At 41.0% G+C, this 18,874-nt stretch overlaps 1 pseudogene; it reads left to right on the forward strand.

The window, feature by feature from the left end:
• The first annotated feature begins 8,125 nt into the window (after positions 1-8,125).
• LOC134480369 (large ribosomal subunit protein uL11-like) lies at positions 8,126-18,874 on the forward strand (annotated as a pseudogene).

Consider the following 18,874-nt stretch of genomic DNA (forward strand, 5'->3'; position numbering starts at 1 on the left):
TTGTAAAACACACCCTCAAAGCTTCTTTACAAGGCCTTCTTTGATCTGTTTCAGGAAGGATAAATCTTCCACCTCCTCTCATCTACTCTCAGAACGTCCTTCCCCTCTGTTTGAAGCCTTATCTAGACGTTGGAGAACTATCTGATGATTGATTTTTTTTTTTTTGGTTCTTTTTTTCGGAGCTGGGGACCGAACCCAGGGCCTTGCGCTTCCTAGGTAAGCGCTCTACCACTGAGCTAAGCAAGGACTGCTACTCAGGCATGAAACCATACCTGTAGCTTATCACACCACTGAGACCAGAGTTCAAGAAATACGTGTGGCTTGGAGGTGAGGGTCACCGGAAGCATACTACCAGGACCAGAGTTACTGCAGAACTATCCCTGTGTTGGGATGAATGCAAAAAGAGTATTTGTTGGGAACTCAAAAGATCTCAAGGGATTGCTGTAACCAATCCTAAACCAGTGGCATTGGCCTAGTGTAGCAGGTGAACAAATCCGCTAGGGGGCAGCCGAGTCACTCCGCACCTCTGCCTCGCCAGGCTCTGTCTGTCCGGATTTCTCTTTAGCCTTCCCTCTGTATTACCAAGCTACAGACAGAACCAGCTTCTCTCTGTCCAAGACTCAAACTGGGGGTCCCTCTTCTTCTGCTATGTAGAAGGATTTAGTGTTAAGCTGATTAAAACAAGTAAAAACATATGAAGAAAGTTAATCAGAAATTGTTTGCTACTGAACACTGGAGTAGGTTTAAATCAACAGACTACTGAAAACAAAGAGACTTCCCTCAGCAACAAACAATATTACACAAAGCTGGGCAGTACCTTTTCCGACATTCCCTAGTAGTGTGAGAGTCTTGAGAGTCAGACCTGCACTCCCATGGATTCTAGGCTAGTTTAGGACGGGGGGGGGGGGGGGGGGGGGTAGTAATTCCTCTCTCTGAGCACTAGTAGGGATCCTTACTTTTCTGTACCTATATTCCCTCTATCACATTCCTACTTCAAGAGCAGACGGCCTCAACTCTGACTGTAAGGTTCATGGTTAGTAGGGCCTCTTTAGTTAGTTTGTAAGAGCGACTCAACTGAGAATCTTTTTTCTTGCTTTCTGTCTTCGAATGTATGCGTTACTAATCAGCTCAACGTTTAGATTCTCTAAAGAAAATTCTTTCCTAGGAAAGGTGAGAGGCTGAAGGAAATGTAGCTAAAATTAGTTTCATTTTGGTTCTGCAGACACAGTGGCAGCCACAGCGACGGATGCAGGCAGCATGGCTTCAGAAATGAGCTCTTCCCCAAGATCTGAAAGAGCTCTCCACGAACCTTAGTTTATAGTTATGGCCCAGTTCTTAGGGGGCACTTCAGAGCTGAGCATCTCCCGGTTTCCTTCCTCGGGTGAGCCTCCTGCTTCACTCTGTTCCACCTGAGGTACGCCCTGAACCTGAACCCTACGGTTTATTTGCTGATGTCTATTTAATTACACCTGCCAGGCTTGAGAAATCGCAATGATTAAGAATTATAATACTTTGTTCTATTAATCTTCCTGGATTCTTTTTCATTTAAGGAAATAAAAATGTTTCTTTTTAATTCTCAGTATACCTGCCAGAGCTTGAAACTGAGGGTTAGAAGGAAATAGTTATAATGATAGCAACTGAGTGCCTCAGTAAGCAGCCACTGGGCTGTGCATTGGGAGGTTTGGGTGGCTTGTCATGCTTAGTTAAGGTTAACTTAGACCATAGTCTAGACTCTGTGGTCTATTATAACAGGGGCTCACATGATCATTCTGTGTATCCCGCTACATATATATAAAGGAAGAATTAAACCACCCCTAACAATTAATGTATAAGGAGCTAGCACAAAGCTTGCCCATCTTTTCTGAGATTTACTTTATGCTTTTTAACTATGTATTTGCATCTCCATTGGGTATGAATATGTGAATGCTGGCCAAGAGTTCAGCCATGGTGTCAGAACTCCTTCAATTGGAGCTACAAGTGTTTATGAACTGCTTGACTTGGGTGGTGGAGACTGAACTCGGCTCCTCTAAAAGACCAGTGTGTGCTCTTAACCACTGAGCTCTCTCCAACTCCCGCATATTTCTAATTAATCTTTGAAATTATTGTTCATTCCACCAAACTATAGCATTCACCAGGATACCTGGGAGAGTGGGTAGCCCCGGCTGTTGGGATTTCAATTCTACTCTTGTCTTTTCCTAAGAAAGTCTTTCCTGTGATCAAGGCTGCATGTTCTATTGGCAAAGGAAGAATCAGAGGAGAACCAAGAGCCACAGTGATGGTCTAGAGTCTAATTAATACTGCCGCCAGCTTCTATGTCATTAGCAGTGGAGTTCTTCTTTAATAAGTGGCAGGAACAGGATTTTTATTGAACAGATGATCTTTTATGGAGTTGGAAAGTGGGAAGGCAGCAATGGGTGGGGAAGTGGGGGTGGATGATATGCAAATGCATGCCTTCCCAGGACAAGTCAGATGAAATAGACACCCACAGCAGCGAGGACTAGATGGAAGTAAGTGCAACTAAAGACAGCAAGATCAAACGGGTGGCCACGGGCACCATCTATTCATATTTGTTCTGTGATATTCCGTGGTAACTGGGTCCACACAGGAAGATGGCACCAATCTGATGAGAGATAGTCTGAGGAGAGTTTGTACTTAGAGGAGACTACGTTCTAATTTCAGGGCCCTGGAGGATCTTCAGAGCTGCTCGGCTAAATTTAGGTTGTGTCTTTTTAATTATCACATTACCATCAGGACCCCATTACTGCCTCTGAACGATGAGTTTGCTCATTTTTCACTTAAGGGTAATGAACTGCTTGCTTAATCTACTTCTGTCATTCAACTTTGTCCCAAGGAGGTTCTTTATAGACAATTTCCATTTTAATCAGAAGTGAATGGGACTGTCGCCTTTAAAGTGGACCGACTGTGGGCTTACTAGGGATTTTATCAACTTTGATCTTTATCCAATTTAACTTTCTGCCAATGCTTCTATTAAAGTCCATTAGCCTGAAGAAAGCAGAGCTCACAGTGCGGCTGTCCCCTACAAATCCCCAAGTTGTAGAAGAAGAGTGGGGGGAGACAATTGAGAGGACAGAAAAAAAGAAAAAGACAGAGACTACAATACTGGTCTTAGTCTATGCGGCATTGGAGAGCTGAGAAAACCTTTCAGAAGAATCTGGAACGAATCCTCCACCTGACTCCATGTTGAGACTCCTTTTGGCCAGCCAAGGTAATATCGGGCAAACACGGTCTTCCCTGAGTGGTAAAAGTCTAAAAGCTTGATGACAGCCTGGGCTGAATATGATTGGCGTGGAGAAGGTCCAGTCATTGCTCAGCTCTGGAACGGGCCTAACAGCATCTCTGGTGATATTGGCAGCCGAAGTTGATGTCTGGGCAGTCAGCAAAGCCTTCTGTTGTTCAGCTTGTGCCGACCACAGCATGGGCTTTGCTTTTATAGCTTCCAGATTGCTTCTCTGGCCTTTGAAGGGGAGCAGTTAGGATGCTGGCAGACCCTTCTGTGTTTATGCACCATCCTCTGCTCTGTCCAGGAGCTCCCCTTCCTGTCCTCTGAGTCATCTTCTGTAGTTAGATTTTTCCATCCAGCTATCTTTGCAGATCTCCAGACTCCCCCCAGCTCCTTGTCTGTTTCTTTCCTTTCCTTTCAATAGCTTTGTTGAGACTGAGTTGCATAGTAAATGTCACATACTTAAAGTGTAGAATGTCATAAGGTTTGACGTATGCATTTACTCAGGGAAATTATCAGCTCAATCATGATAATGAACACATCTCTTACCCTGAAAGTTTCACAATGCCCCAGGGAAAAGATATCTTTATCTTTGCTAGGGTCCTCCTCCTAGAGTTTTATGTAAATGAAAGCTTTTTTTTTCTTGCCTGGTTTATTTCACCCAGCACAAATATTTATAGATTCATCCACACTGTTGTGTGTATCTTAAGTTCATTTTTCTTCTTTTTATTGCTGAGAGGTAATTAATCCATTTCTATGGGTGTACCATAATTTCTTATGCTTACATATTGAGCAATCATTTCTTTTACTCTATAAATGCATAGTTTTAACCAGGAAGGCTCCTTGGGACCTTCATAGTAATGTGAAACTGCTCTTCCCCTCACCTGAGTGTTGATTTCAGGTGAATGGTCGGCAGGCACCCTCACTTTTGAAGTCTCTGAACCTTTGCTTCTCAAAGGGAGCAGCACAAAGCTAAGGCACCAGCACATTTCAGTAGCAGTATATATTCATCTTACGTGTTTTAATGAAAGGCTCAGTCTGTAGTCATATGCATCTACATGTTCACTTGCCTCAAGATTGAGGAAGATGACAGAAAATTTGTAACACGTAAAAGCATTCAATTTTTTAAACTAAAACTGGTTTTGATAGTTATCTTTTATGATTTGTTTTAAAACTTAGAAAAATCTTATTTCTTCTATAAGAAGAGACTCTTAGCCTGGCAGGATTGGCACATTGCCTGTAGTCCTAGCACTCAGGAGGCAGAGGCGGGCATATCTCTGAGTTCAAGGTCAGCCTGGTATACAGAGAGAGTTCCAGGGCAGCCAGGGTTACACGGAGAAACCCTGTCTCTAAAACAAAACCAAAAACAAACAAACAAATGAAGATATTTTAACATTTTAAGATTTAGTCCATGTGCTCATTTGATTTCTGGTAATTTCTGTACAGTTGCTTTCTGAAAACTGTAGTGGAAATCTTTGCCTTTAACCTACCTACCTCTTTTATTTTTTAAACCAAAGAGAAAGATGGCCTTGTGTTTATGAAACTTATTCTAAAACATAGCTTGATTTGTAGTACGGATGCCTACTAGTGTCTTGGTATTTTTGTACTATATAAGGAAAGGAAGGGACTCTATTGTACTTTGGAGTAATACATAGAATGACAGATTTAGGTACATGATTCACTCCTTTTTTACTTGTAACAATTATGGAAATGCACAATTCTGTTAATGTCTTTGGAATTTTAAGCTGGTAAAAACTATGAAAATAGCCATACTTCATTATGAAATTAAATGTTCCCCCTCCCCCCAGCAGACATGTGTAAGGTATGACTGATTCATCTGTACATCTTGTATCTTTTGGGGAAAAAAACTGTCCTATTGATCACAGCTTATTCTGATATCGCTACATAGTTACTGCTCATTTGTATTAAAGATATTTGTCTGTTTTTTTAAAAAAAAGTCTGGAAGAGTGTTGCAGATCACTTATGCAAGAGCATCATTGTACAGATTGGTTAACTGAGGCCAGGACCCTCTTCAAGACTTGATGGCAATGTATTGAGTTCCGATGATCCCTAAGGATGCACACATGTCAAATGGCTTCTGATATCCTAATTCAGGTAGATGTGTCCTACATGAATAAGACAAACCAAGTAATTTCCCTTTTAGACACTTTGTGTTATATAGCCCAGACGGTTCCAGCCTCCTCAACGCTGAGATGACAGGGATGTGACACCACACCTCTCCCTTAATTAGCTGAAATTATTTGGTCAAATGAATAAAGGACAGGAACAAAGTCAGATGTATATACTATTTTTGAATTTTAAATGTGGATTGCCTTTCCTTACATTGTGTTAAGACCTATAACATCAGACACAGGAAGCCTGATGCCATCTGCCACATGAATCACTTTGCCACCTGAGGAAAAGTCCATATTCCAGCTCCGGGATTCTGAGCAACACGAACAGCAAGCCCCTCCCCCTCCTTATTTCTTTGTTGTTGACATTGTTGTTGTTGTTGTTGCTGTTGTTGTTACTGAAGAATCAGTATAAAAGAAGCAAAGTAAGAAAGTCCCTTGTGATTAGAACCATTTTATTTTCACGAATAGCCACTCCCCTCACCAAAAGGCTCTTAATATAACTTTGTCTAACAATGTTGTCAGCACTGGTTCCTCTTTCTTAATTTTAGGAATCATGACTTCATAGACGTGAGGTCTCAGTGACTTTAAACTTTAGATAAACCCGAGCTAAGCAGGATACACAGAGGCAAGGACACCCAGAGACAAGGGCACTGACCAGAGCTGACAGTGACCACAGATGATGTTTTTCTAGTAATCTTCCCTTCTCTTCTCTTCTCTTCTCTTCTCTTCTCTTCTCTTCTCTTCTCTTCTCTTCTCTTCTCTTCTCTCTCTCTCTCTCTCTCTCTCTCTCTTTCTCTCTCTCTCTGTCTGTCTTCATTTTTGGTATTTGGGGAGGAAGTTATGAAGGCTAATTTGGTATGTTTCCTGAAAGCTTATCTGGGCATGTTTCCTCAGCATTTATAACTTCAGAGACCTTGGGGTTCCACTCCTCCAAAACTGAACTCAACCAAGCTGAGCCCAGTTGACATCTACCAGCTGAGGAGGCTGCTTCCACTGAGCAGAACTAGCTATGACAGGGAACCAAGGTTGGGAGAGACCAAGAGCCAAGAGAGCCTTTTCAAGAACAAGGGAATATGACCCCAATGCACCCTGTCAGCACAAACCAAAATTTTAATTCCCTTTGATAATTTAGGTATTTTCTTAACAATACTTCCTATATCTCAACTGGGCAGTTTAAAAGTGTTTGCTACCTTTGAAGACCAAGAATGAAAGCAAGTTTTGTCTCAATGGATGAAATGAAATCAGACTTTTTCGGGCATCCTTGGGCAGAGTTGTAGGAGGCTGTGCTCCACACTCAGGCCTTCTGGGCTCCTGCTTACTGGCTCTGGCGTTCCTTGTCTTTATTATTAGATCTTCATTGTCAGCTACAGATTCTTAAGCATCCTCCGCCATTCCTGTTTACATTTCCAGCGTTAATTGTGTCATGAAGGGCTTTGTCTTTGAGTCACGGGCTTGGTAATGAGACGGAGATTAGTAATTAGACAGAAGTTCTAATCTGTGCTCACTTAGTGCTTGTGGGCCCCGAGGCGAGTCGTTTAACCTTTCCGAGTCTATTCCTCATCTGTAATGTGGTAATGATGGCAGTAATGGACACACTTGTGAGTGGCTGTAGGGATTAGAGATAACATCAATAAACTGCCTGGTGAGGAATGTCAGATTTGCAGGTGTCAGAGGCACGGGGGACAGAATCTTTCTGAGTTCTCAGTTCAACTGTCCAGGGGCCAACAGAGCTTGAGGTTTGGGAGCATTTATGAGAATCCTAAAGCAAACCTGATTGGGTGTTGAATTGAGAAAGGGCTCTGGTATATTTGTGAGGCTAGCTATTTAAATGTTGCTGTATTTAAGGCACGATTACAGAAAGTTTCCATGCACAGAATGACAAGTGGTTTCCACACATGTGACAAGAAAATTAATCTTGTTACTTTATGGTCACACTTCTATGACAATACAATTTTACTTTGCGAAACTGTATATCTGTGTTTATGCACAATATACATGCTCCTTGATGGCTTATTTCTGTGCCCAACCAAAAACAAGTACAATAATAACTGTCTCTTTACAATCCGGCTTGTTATTTCTCGCCTGCGTTATGACAGAAGCGCTCACTGTGAGTTCTGTTCTCTGGTAATGAGAGACTGTGACAGACATTAACAGAAGAGGCTTCGAGTGGAAGGCTCCCCAGATTTTCTCACGCCTCCCTCCAAATTTGATCTGCTGTAATGTTTGTAGTCTTATTATTATAGTGTTGGAGTGGGGAAGTGTCATAATGAAAAAGAAGAGAGGAATCTAACGATGAGAAAACAGCCGTCAAGACAAATTCAGAAGAAGTGCTCTAATGCTCGGGGAACGTTTAGAGAGTTTGCTCTTGGCATTGTTGCCTATAATCAGTAATTAGCAACACATCGATATGGCATTTGTTAAATTCCTCCATTATAGGTAAGGACTATTGAAACTACATTAAGCCAGTGAGAAACATGCTATCACATTCACAGTGGAATAAATTTCAGGCCCAAGGAGGAGGTGCTTCGCCTGAAGCCAACTGGTTCTTGGGAATCAATAATCTCATTAGACCCAGGAGAAAAGATCCCTCGGCTTAACAGAGTGGTAGAGGTGCTGCAGCTCTCCCCATAGGGTAAGCACCCTCCTTAGTGAAGAGATAAAGGTTTTCATTTTAGTTTTTACTTTTTCAATGCTTAAATCCGAAAGAATTTAGAAGTTGTCTTCCAAATGCTGGGCTTACAGTTAAAGTCGCAACTGTTCCTGTCCTGCAGCTTTCACTGAAGTCCCCTCTCTGTCCATCTGGTTTATCTGGTTGGTTTTAGAAGAGAGAGGTGGGGGAAACTCTTTAGATTCACCAGGAGCCTCTGTTTTCTAGCCCACAGCTGCAATATTGGAAACAGAAACAAAACAGAAGCAGTTTGCTTTCTTTCTTCAGTGCATGAAGGACAGTGTCTGTGGTGTTTCAAACTTTGGTCAAGTCAATCTGTGCAGGCGCCAGCTGCCAGGTATGCTGCAGACTTCAGCCGATGGGGACAGTGCAAACACTTCACTTCCTGTTCAGAAGCGTTCAGCTGTAGCAACAGCATGTGGACACAAAGCCTGGAAACAGAGTGACCCAGCACCAGCAAAACGCTGAAGGCATCCTTTACCTCAGCCTATGACTTCTTTCTTATTAACCAAAATATTTCTGTAGATTGGTAGTATTCTAAATAATGTCAGTAGCATATAGGATGGAGTAAAAAATATTAACACCGCTTAGCAGGACTTGGAAAACAGACTTACTTTTGAAGGGCTAAGAGAACCAACTACCGTGACCTTGGTGACTTAAAAGAATAGACGTTGTTCTTTCACAATCCTGGAACCTAAAAACCAAAATCAAGGTGTTTTCCAGGCTGTTTCCTGGACTCGAGTGAGATGCCCCATGACTCTTCGAGTTTTCAGTGACTAATTTTGCAGCTAAGTAACTCCTCTCTTGCTCCTGTCTTCACATAGCTCCTCTTCTTTCTTTTTCCTCTATCGATGGAGTCAAATCTTTTTCTGCTTTAAAGAACATTATTGATAAAGTTTATGCATTGTTCAGTCAATCAAGGACGATCACAGCTGAAGACCCCCCAATTACATTTACAAAGCCCCTTTTCCCAAATAAGATTGCATTAACAGTGTGACGGTGGGACTTGGGGACAGTTGCTCAGAGGCTACTGTTTAGCTCACTGTAGTGATCTAGCAATCGTGCATGGTAAAGCGGACCCATCAAGGATGCATCCAATTCCCCAGCAGTGGAGCTGCTGACACGTGGTGGGCAGCGCCCGCAGAGGGAACAGCAAAAGTGATGCTGCTTCTGTTACTTAGTTTGGGACACTGAGTTCCAGCTGCAGCTCAGAGGAAACAGGGCTGAACCTTGCAGTTTTATGGCACATTGCTAGGCCCTGAGATCTCCAATAGTGCCATCATTGTCATTCAATTAGGAGTTGCCGAAATGAACAAAAGTCTGCCCTGGGCTTTATTGTATCATCTTTACAAAAAAAAATTTACCTTAAAATGCTTCAGGATAAAGAGTTTTCTGAGCAAAATTAATTTTTCATTTGCGTCCTAGCACCGAGTAGCATTTGAAGCATCACGATCTGAGAGGTGCACTCCAGGCACGATTACTGAGCACTTCAAATTTTTCTGTGAAATCTGCACTTGAGGATTTGTTAATTAGTATGAGAGATGCAAAAATAACTTTTCATTAATGAATGAGTGTCAAGTCCCACCAGCTTTGCATGGAAACAACTTGTGAGAATCTGACAAGGTCAACCACATTCCTTAGAGGAAACCCTTGGGCAAGAAGTCCTGTTGTCCAGAGTCCCACAGATCACAGAACACTCTGTACCTATTTCCAACATTAAATATAATGATGAGCACTGCCTTGGATCATACTTTACAGTCACAGGACTTATGGAATATCTCTATATGTTAAAGGGATTTATTGTGATGATTTACAGTCTGCAGTCCAACTAACCCAACAATGGGCAGCTGTGAATGGGAAGTCCAAGAATCTAGTAGTGGCTTGGTCCATGAGGCCAGGTGTTTCAGCTGGTCTTCTGTATAAGCAGGCTCCAACAAATGTGCTAGCAAGTAAGTGCAAGCAGATGAAGAAGAAGAAAGCCTTCCTTCTTCCATTGTCTTTAGTAGGCCACCAGCAGAAGGTATGGCCCAGATTGAAGGTGTGTACCACCACTCCTGGACCTTAACCGTTCTTTACTTGGAACTTGGTCTGTTCCAAGTTGCCCTTGAATTCATATCTGTTTGTTTCTGTCTCCTGGGATTAAAGTCATGTACTACCTTGCCCAGGCCTAAACTTTTCATGACCACTATGCCTCAAGATCTGGATTCAAACCTGTGTCTTTTAGCATCAAGATTTGGATCATAGGTGTGCCTTCCATTTCTGGATTGTAGTTCATTCAGATATAGTCAAGTTGACACCTGGGAACATTCATCACTCACTCCAGACATGCAGTTGCTATTCTGAGGACAGAGCTTGGGGCTTTCCAAAATTTCCCAAATGAGATGGTCCAAAGTTGTGTCTGTTTCCTGATGAGACATGTGACTATTTGCCAAATCTGGCCCACGACCCAGGAAATTATAGGCAAACTGAGGTAAGACTCATCTACCATCAGCCCCGCTGATATTTCCCTAAAGTTTTGAGTGCTTGTGGAAAGAACACATTGGCTTCCATACATTTGCAATAGAAGCCTTCAGTTTTGAACTCAGATTTCTGCAAGAATTGGTAATACAGCATTAGGTGTCCAAAAAAAGGAGACAGATCTAAGGACTTCCATAAATCCACCTTTCTATCACCTATCTGAAGTCAATGATCTGCTGGAAACAAGGTTGTGTATGGAAGTGGATGAAGGGATCGGCTCTTTTGAGAGACATACTTGAAATTAAGAATGCACATATTACTTCCAATCTCCATCTGTGCTCAGAACTAAGGTGTTCCCACAGTCCTCTGGACCCAAAACATGCACGGAGAGAGTTGGCCTCCCAGGAGTGCTCTCATCCCTAGGATCACAGGCTTACAGGCCCACAGAAGGGACAAGCTCCAGTCAGAGACAGCAAGACCAACTAACATCAGAGATAACCAGATAGTGACAGGCAAGCACAAGAACCTAAGCAACAGAAACCAAGACTACTTGGCATCATCAGAACTCAGTTCTCCCACCACAGCAAATACTAGATACTGCAGCACAACAGAAAAACAAAATTTGAATTTAAAATCACATCTCATGATGATGATAGAAGACTTTACAAAGGACATAAATAACTCCATTAAAGAAATATAGGAGAACACAGGTAAATAAGTAGAAGCCCTTAAAGAGGAAACACAAAGACCCCTTAAAGAATTACAGGAAAACACAACCAAACAGGTGAAGGAATTGAACAAATCCATCCAAGATCTAAAATTGGATATAGAAACAATAAAGAAATCACAAAGAGAAACAACCCTGGATATAGAAAACCTAGAAAAGAGAGCAGGAGTCATAGATGTAAGCATCACCAACAGAATACAAGAGATTAAAGAAAAAAATCTTAGGGGCAGAAGATACCATAAAAAACATTGACACAATGGTCAAAGAAGATGAAAAATGAAAAAATCTCCTAACCCCAAACATCTAGGAAATCCAGGACACAATGAGAAGACCAAACCTAAGGATAATAGGTATAGAAGAGAGCAAAGATTCCCAACTTAAAGGGCCAGTAAATATCTTCAACAAAATTATAGAAGAAAACTTCCCTAACCTAAAGAGATGTCCATGAACATACAAGGAGCCTATGAAACTCCAAATAGATTGACCAAAAAGGAAATTCCTCTTGTCACTTTGGTCATCACGAATCCGGATTCGTCTGACACCAGCAACCTCCACCATGCTGCCCAAGTTTAAGCCCAGTGAGATCAAAGTTATGTATGTACTTGAGGTGCACAGGAGGCGAGGTTGGGGTCATATCCACCTTGGCTCTTAAGATTGGTCCAATCTTAAGAAAGTTGGTGATGACTTTGCCAAGGCTACAGCTGACTGGAAAGGTCTCAGGGTTACAGTGAAACTGGCCATCCAGACAGACAGGTCCAGATTGAAGTGGTGCCCTCTGCCTCTGCCCTGATCGTCAAAGCCCTCAAGGAGCCACCAAGAGACAGAAAGAAGAAGAAAAACATTAAATACAGTGGAAACATCACTTTTGATGAGATTATCAACATTGCCCAGAAGACCAGACACTGGTCTTTGGCCAGAGAACTTTCTGGAACTAGCAAGGAGATCTTGGGTACTGCACAGTCTGTGGGCTGCAATGTGGATGGCCGGCACCCTCATGATATCATAGATGACATCAAAAGCTGTGTGTGGAATGCCCAGCTTAAGAAGCAACAAGAAAAATTTTCAATAAAAGGCTACCTGATAAAAAAAATGAAAAAAGGAATTCTTCCTGTTACATAATAGTCAAAATAACAAGTGCACAAAACAAAGAAGGAATATTAAAAGCAGTAAGGGAAAAAGGCCAAGTAACATATAAAGTCAGAACTATCAGAATTACACCAGACTTCTCAACAGAGACTATGAAAGCCAGAAGATCCTGGGCAGATGTCATACAGACCCTAAGAGAACAAAAATGCAAGCCCAGGCTACTATATCCAGCAAAAATCTCAATTACCATAGATGGAGAAACCAGGATATTCCATGACAAAACCAAATTTACGTAATATCTTTCCACAAATCTAGCCCTTCAAAGGATAATTGATGGAAAACTTCAACACAAGGAGGGAAACTACACCCTAGAAAAAGCAAGAAAGACATCTTTCGACAAACCCAAACATAATTCCATCTCTAACAACAAAAATAACAGGAAACAACAATCACTGTCCCTTAATATCTCTTAACATGAGTGGACTCAATTCCCCAATAAAGAAACGGACTAACAGACTGGATACCTAAACAGGACCCAGTATTTTGCTGCATAAAGGAAACACACTTCAGTGACAAAGACAGACACTACCTCAGAGTAAAAGGCAAGAAAAAATTTTCCAAGCAAGTGGTCTGAAGAAACAAGCTCGAGTAGCAATTCTAATATTGAATAAAATCAAATTTCAACTAAAAGTTATCAAAAAAAGACAAGGAAGGATACTTTATATTCATCAAAGGAAAAATGTACCAAGTTGAATTTTCAATTCTAAACATCTATGCTCCAAATGCAAGGGCACCCACATTCATAAAAGAAACTTTACTAAAGCTCAAATCACACATTGCACCTCACACAATAATAGTGGGAGACTTCAACACCCCACTCTCAGCAATGGACAGATCATGGAAACAGAAATTAAACAGAGACACAGTGAAACTAACAGAAGTTACAAACTAAATGGATTTAACAGACAACTATAGAACATTTCATCCTAAAGCAAAGAATATACCTTCTTCTCAGCACCTCATGGTGCCTTCTCCAAAACTGACCATATAATTAGTCACAAAACAGGCCCTAGTAGACATAAGAAGATTGAAATAATCCCATGCATCCTCTCAGATCACCATGCACGAAGGCTAGTCTTTAATAACAACAAAAATTATAGAAAGCCCACATATACATGGGAGCTGAACAATGCTCTCTCTACTCAATGATAACTTGGTTAAGGAAGAAATAAAAAAAAGAAATTAAAGACTTTTTAGAATTTAATGAAAATGAAGGCACAGCAAACCCAAACTTATGGGACACAACAAAAGCAGTGCTAAGAGGAAAACTCATAGCTCTGAGTGCCTCCAAAAAGAAACAGGAAAGAGCATACACTAGCAGCTTAACAGCACATCTGAAAGCTCTAGAACAAAAAGAAGCAAATACACTCAAGAGAAGTAGCAGGAAATAATCAAACTCAGCTGAAATTAACTGAGTAGAAACAAAAAGAACTATATAAAGAATCAACAAAACCAGGAGCTGGTTCTTTGAGAATCAACAATATAGATAAACTCTTAGCCAGACTAACCAGAGCACACAGAAGCATTATCCAAATTTACAAAATCAGAAATGAAAAGTGAGACATAGCAACAGAAACTGAGGAAATTAAAAAAATATCATATCCTACTATAAAAGCCTATACTCATCAAAACTGGAAAAGTCTGGAGGAAATAGACAATTATCTAGACAGATACCAGGTACCAAAATTAAATCAGGATCAGATAAACTACCCAAACCGTTCTGTATCCCCTAAAGAATTAGAATCAGTAATTAAAAATTTCCCAACCAAAAAAGCCCAGGACCAGATGTGCAGAATTTTATCGGACCGTCAAAGGAGGCCTAGTAAGAATGCTCTCCAAACTGTTCCGTGAAATAGAGACAGAAGGAACAGTATCCAATTCGTTCTTTGAAGCCACAATTACACTTATACCTAAACCACACAAGACCCTACAAAGAAAGACAGCTTCAGGCCAATTTCCCTCATGAATATCGATGCCAAAATCCTCAATAAGGTTCTTACAAACCAAATCCAAGAACACATCAAAACGATCATCCATCATGGTCAAGTAAGTTTCATCCCAGGGATACAGGGATGGTTCAATATATGGAAATGCATCAATGTAATTCACCATATAAACAAACTCAAAGAAAAAAGCCACATGATCTTCTTATTAGATTCTGAGAAAGCATTTGACAAAATCCCACCCTTTATGATAAAGTCTTAGAAAGATCAGGAATTCAAGGTCCACACCTAAACATATTAAAAGCAATACACAGTAAACCAGTAATCAATATCAAACTAAATGGAGAGAAATGAAGCAATGCCACTAAGATTGCTTACCCACTCTTTCCCTATCTATTCAATATAGTACTCAAAGTCCTAGGCATAGCAGCAATTAGACAACAAAAGGAGGTCAAAGAGATACAAATTGGAAAGGAAGAAGTCAAAGTATTGCTATTTGCTGATAATATGATAGTATACTTAAGTGACCTCAAAAATTCCACCAGAGAACTCCTAAACCTGATAAACAACTTCAGCAAAGTAGTTAGATATAAAATTAACTTAAACAAACTGGTAGCCTTCCTCTACTCAAACGATAAAACCACATGATCTGAGAAAGAAATTAGGGAAATGACACCCTTTTCAACAGTCACAAAAAATATAAAATACCTTGGTGTGACTCTAACCAAGCAAGTCAAAGATCTGTACGACAAGAACTTCAAGTCTCTGAAGAAAGAAATCAAACAAGATCTCAGAAGGTGGAAGGATCTCCCATGCTCATGGATTGGCAGGATTAATATAGTAAAAATGGCCATCTTACCAAAAGCAATCTACAGATTCAATGCAATCCCCATCAAAATTCCAACTCAATTCTTCAAAGAGTTAGAGCAATTTGAAAATTCACTTGGAATTACAAAAAACCCAGGATAGCAAAAAACTATTCTCAACAATAAAAGAACTTCTGGGGGAATCACTATCCCTAGCCTCAAGCTGTATTACGGAGCAATAGTGATAAAAAACTATGGTATTGGTACAGAGACAGACAGAAAGCTCAATGCAATAGAACTGAAGACCGAGAAATGAAAGCACACACTTATGATCACTTGATTTTGACAAAGGAGCTAAAACAAGAGACGACAGCATTTTCAACAAATGGTGCTGGTTCAACTGGAGGTCAGCCTGTAGGAGAATGCAAATCAAACCATTCTTATCTCCTTATACAAAGCTCAAGTCCAAGTGGATCAAAGACCTCCACATAAAACCAGATAGACTGAAACTAATAGAAGAGAATGTGGGGAAGAGCCTTGAACACATAGGCACAGAGGAAATTTTCCTGATCAGAACACCAATGGCTTATGCTCTAAGATCAACAATCGACAAATGGGAGCTCATAAAATTGTAAATTTTCTGTAAGGCAAAGGACACTGTCAATAGGTCAAACGGCAACCAACATGCTGGGAAAATGTCTTTACCAATCCTACATCTGATAGGGAGTAATATCTAATATATACAAATAACTCAAGAAGTTAGACCACAGGGAGACAAATAATCCTATTTATAATGGGGTACAGAGCTAAACAAAGAATTCTCAACTGAGGAATATCAAATGGCCAAGAAGCACCTAAAGGAATGCTCAACATCCTTAATCATCAGGGAAATGCAAATCAAAACAACCCTGAGATTCCACCTCACACAAGTGAGAATGGCTAAGATCAAAAACTCAGGTGACAGCAGATGCTGGCCAGGATGTGGAGAAAGAGGAACACTCCTCCATTGTTGGTGGGATTGCAGACTGGTAAAACCATTCTGGAAATCAGTCTGGAGGTTCCTCAGAAAATTGGACATTGAACTGCCTGAGGATCCAGCTATACCTCTCTTGGGCATATACCCAAAAGATGCTTCAACATATAAAAGAGACACGTGCTCCACTATGTTCATCGCAGCCTTATTTATAATAGCCAGAAAATGGAAAGAACCCAGATGCCCTTCAACAGAGGAATGGATACAGAAAATGTGGTACATCTACACAATGGAGTACTACTCAGCTATCAAAAACAATGACTTCATGAAATTCTTAGGTAAATGGATGGAACTAGAAAATATCATCCTGAGTGAGGTAACCCAGTCACAAAAGAACACACATGGTATGCACTCACTGATAAGTGGATATTGGCCCAAAAGCTCAGAATACTCAAGAAACAATTTGTAGATCATATGAAGCTCAAGAAGAAGGAAGACCAAGGTGTGGATGCTTTAGTCCTTCTTAAAACGGGGAATAAAATACTCATGGGAGGAAATACAAGGAGAAAGAGTGGAGCAGGGACTGAAGGAAAGGTCATCCAGAGACTGCCCCACCTGGGGATCCACACCATATGCAGCCACCAAACCCTGTCACTATTGTTGATGCCAAGAAGTGCTTGCTGACAGGAGCCCGATATGGGTGTCTCCTGAGAGGCTGTGCCAGAGCCTTACTGATACAGATGAGGATGCTTGCAGCTCACCATTGGACTGAGTATGGGGACCCCAATGGAGGAGTTAGAGAAAGGACTGAAGGAGCTGAAGGGGTTTGTAACCCTGTAGGAAGAACAACAATATCAACCAACCAGACCGCCCAGAGCTCCTGGGGACTAAACCACCAACCTATGAGTACACATGGAGAGACCCATGGCTCCAACAGAAAAAAAAAGTATAATTATTTGACATTTGCTTGTGCTAATGCTGATGACCTGCTTGATAGTCCTGTTGTTACCCGATAAAGAATGGTTTTATTACTTCTCTGTGTTAAAAAGTTTCAATAATATTTTGCAAATTTAGAAACTATAAAAGGAGGGGTTCTAATAATCTAATCGTGAAGCTTCTTCTGCATATTACAAAAATCATGTGCATCCATATTTTATTGCAACAAATGGAAAAATTATAGCAGAGCACCCAATGGTATGACATGTATATTAAGAGTGCAATTCTCTTACTAGAATATTTTATGCTTCTAAGATTAAAACCTAACTGTAGAAGAGAAAATGGCTTTCATGAATGAGACAAATAGGTCAGGTTTAAGGAAGAATTTAAAATACTGGCTGCCTACTTTCTAGCAGTGAAGTCTAGTTTTTCACTCTGTCTAGTGAAAGAATGAAAGAGAAGGTAGAGGGCTGGAGAGATGGCTCAGTGGTTAAGAGCGCTGACTGCTCTTCCAGAGGTCCTGAGTTCAAATCCCAGCAGCCACATGGTGGCTTACAACCACCTGTAATGAGATCTGATGCCCTCTTCTGGTGTGCATGAAGATAGCAACAGTGTACTTATATATAATAAATAAATCTTTAAAAAAAGAGAGAGAAGGTAGAAGCAGAAAACAAAGTAGACGTTTTTACTGGACTCATTCATCTACAGAGGTTTGTATAAAGACACAAGCTCACCTGAAAATAGAGCCAGGGACCACTGGAAATGGACTCCCAGGAGTACTAGACAGTCTTGGGTGTTTAACAGAAGGGAAGGCTCCCAGATACCTTGAGAAGAGAGGGGATGAATAAGAGAAAAGGGAAACGGCAAACACAGAATAAGCCGGTGAGAAGACCCAGTGTTTGTTTTTGTTTTAAATGCTCTAAGGCAGAGTCTCACTGGGCAGCCCTGGCTGGGCTAGTACTTGTTATGTAGGCCAACCTGGCCTTGAACTCACAGATATAAGCCTGCCTTTGCCTCCCTAGCACTATAATTAAAGGAATACACTACCACATCTGGCCTGAGTTGTTTTCATAAGAAAACCAGTAGTGCCTGGTCAGCCGAGGCTCTGTAGAAGTCCCACACTGTCCCCAAGACTGCAAGGTTAGCAGTCACCATGAAGCTGGCCCCAGTGTGCTCAAGACAGCACTCTCAACTCACACTGCTCTGGCCGTGTCCTGTGTGGCTTCACACAGAGCAGAACTCTTTTCTTTTGGTGTTTGATGAGTCTTAGATCCTACCAAAGATGAAAATACCTCGTCTCCCTCTTAGTCCTGACAAGTTTTTAAAAGCCTAGAGACTGCTTCTATCTAGTTTTCCTGTCTTAAAATAAAGGGTTAATGAGGGACAGTCCTAAGAGTCTGAAGTTTTGGCTGGCAGGAACCTTCTGGGCTGTGACAGGAGCTCTGTCCAGACAGTTGAGCTTGACCAACCACACAGCCTGAAGGAGAACCCGATATGGATTTATTTTCCCTGTCTCATTTTGTTTGATCAAACACTTAACAATGAAAATTCGGATGCTGTTTTCTAATGCTTTGTTCTCAAAGGAAAGTTGAATAAAAACTGACAGTTTGTGACTTGTTCCAAACTTTTCCGTGGTGATTTTAGTTCCTCATTAGCTCCATGTACAACCTTAGTTTTGTGATGCAACAGAGAACAAGAGGCCCACAGAAGTCTTCATATTGCTTAGATTAGACAACCAGTGCCTACTGAATATTGGACACTCTATGTTTGGAATTGTAGACACACTTTAACAGAAACTTGCCATCCGTGGCAGGAGTAGAGATGACACAGAAAGCATCGTCT

Source organism: Rattus norvegicus, chromosome 9 (genome assembly GCF_036323735.1).
Source record: "Rattus norvegicus strain BN/NHsdMcwi chromosome 9, GRCr8, whole genome shotgun sequence".
In the NCBI taxonomy this organism is placed as follows: domain Eukaryota; kingdom Metazoa; phylum Chordata; class Mammalia; order Rodentia; family Muridae; genus Rattus; species Rattus norvegicus.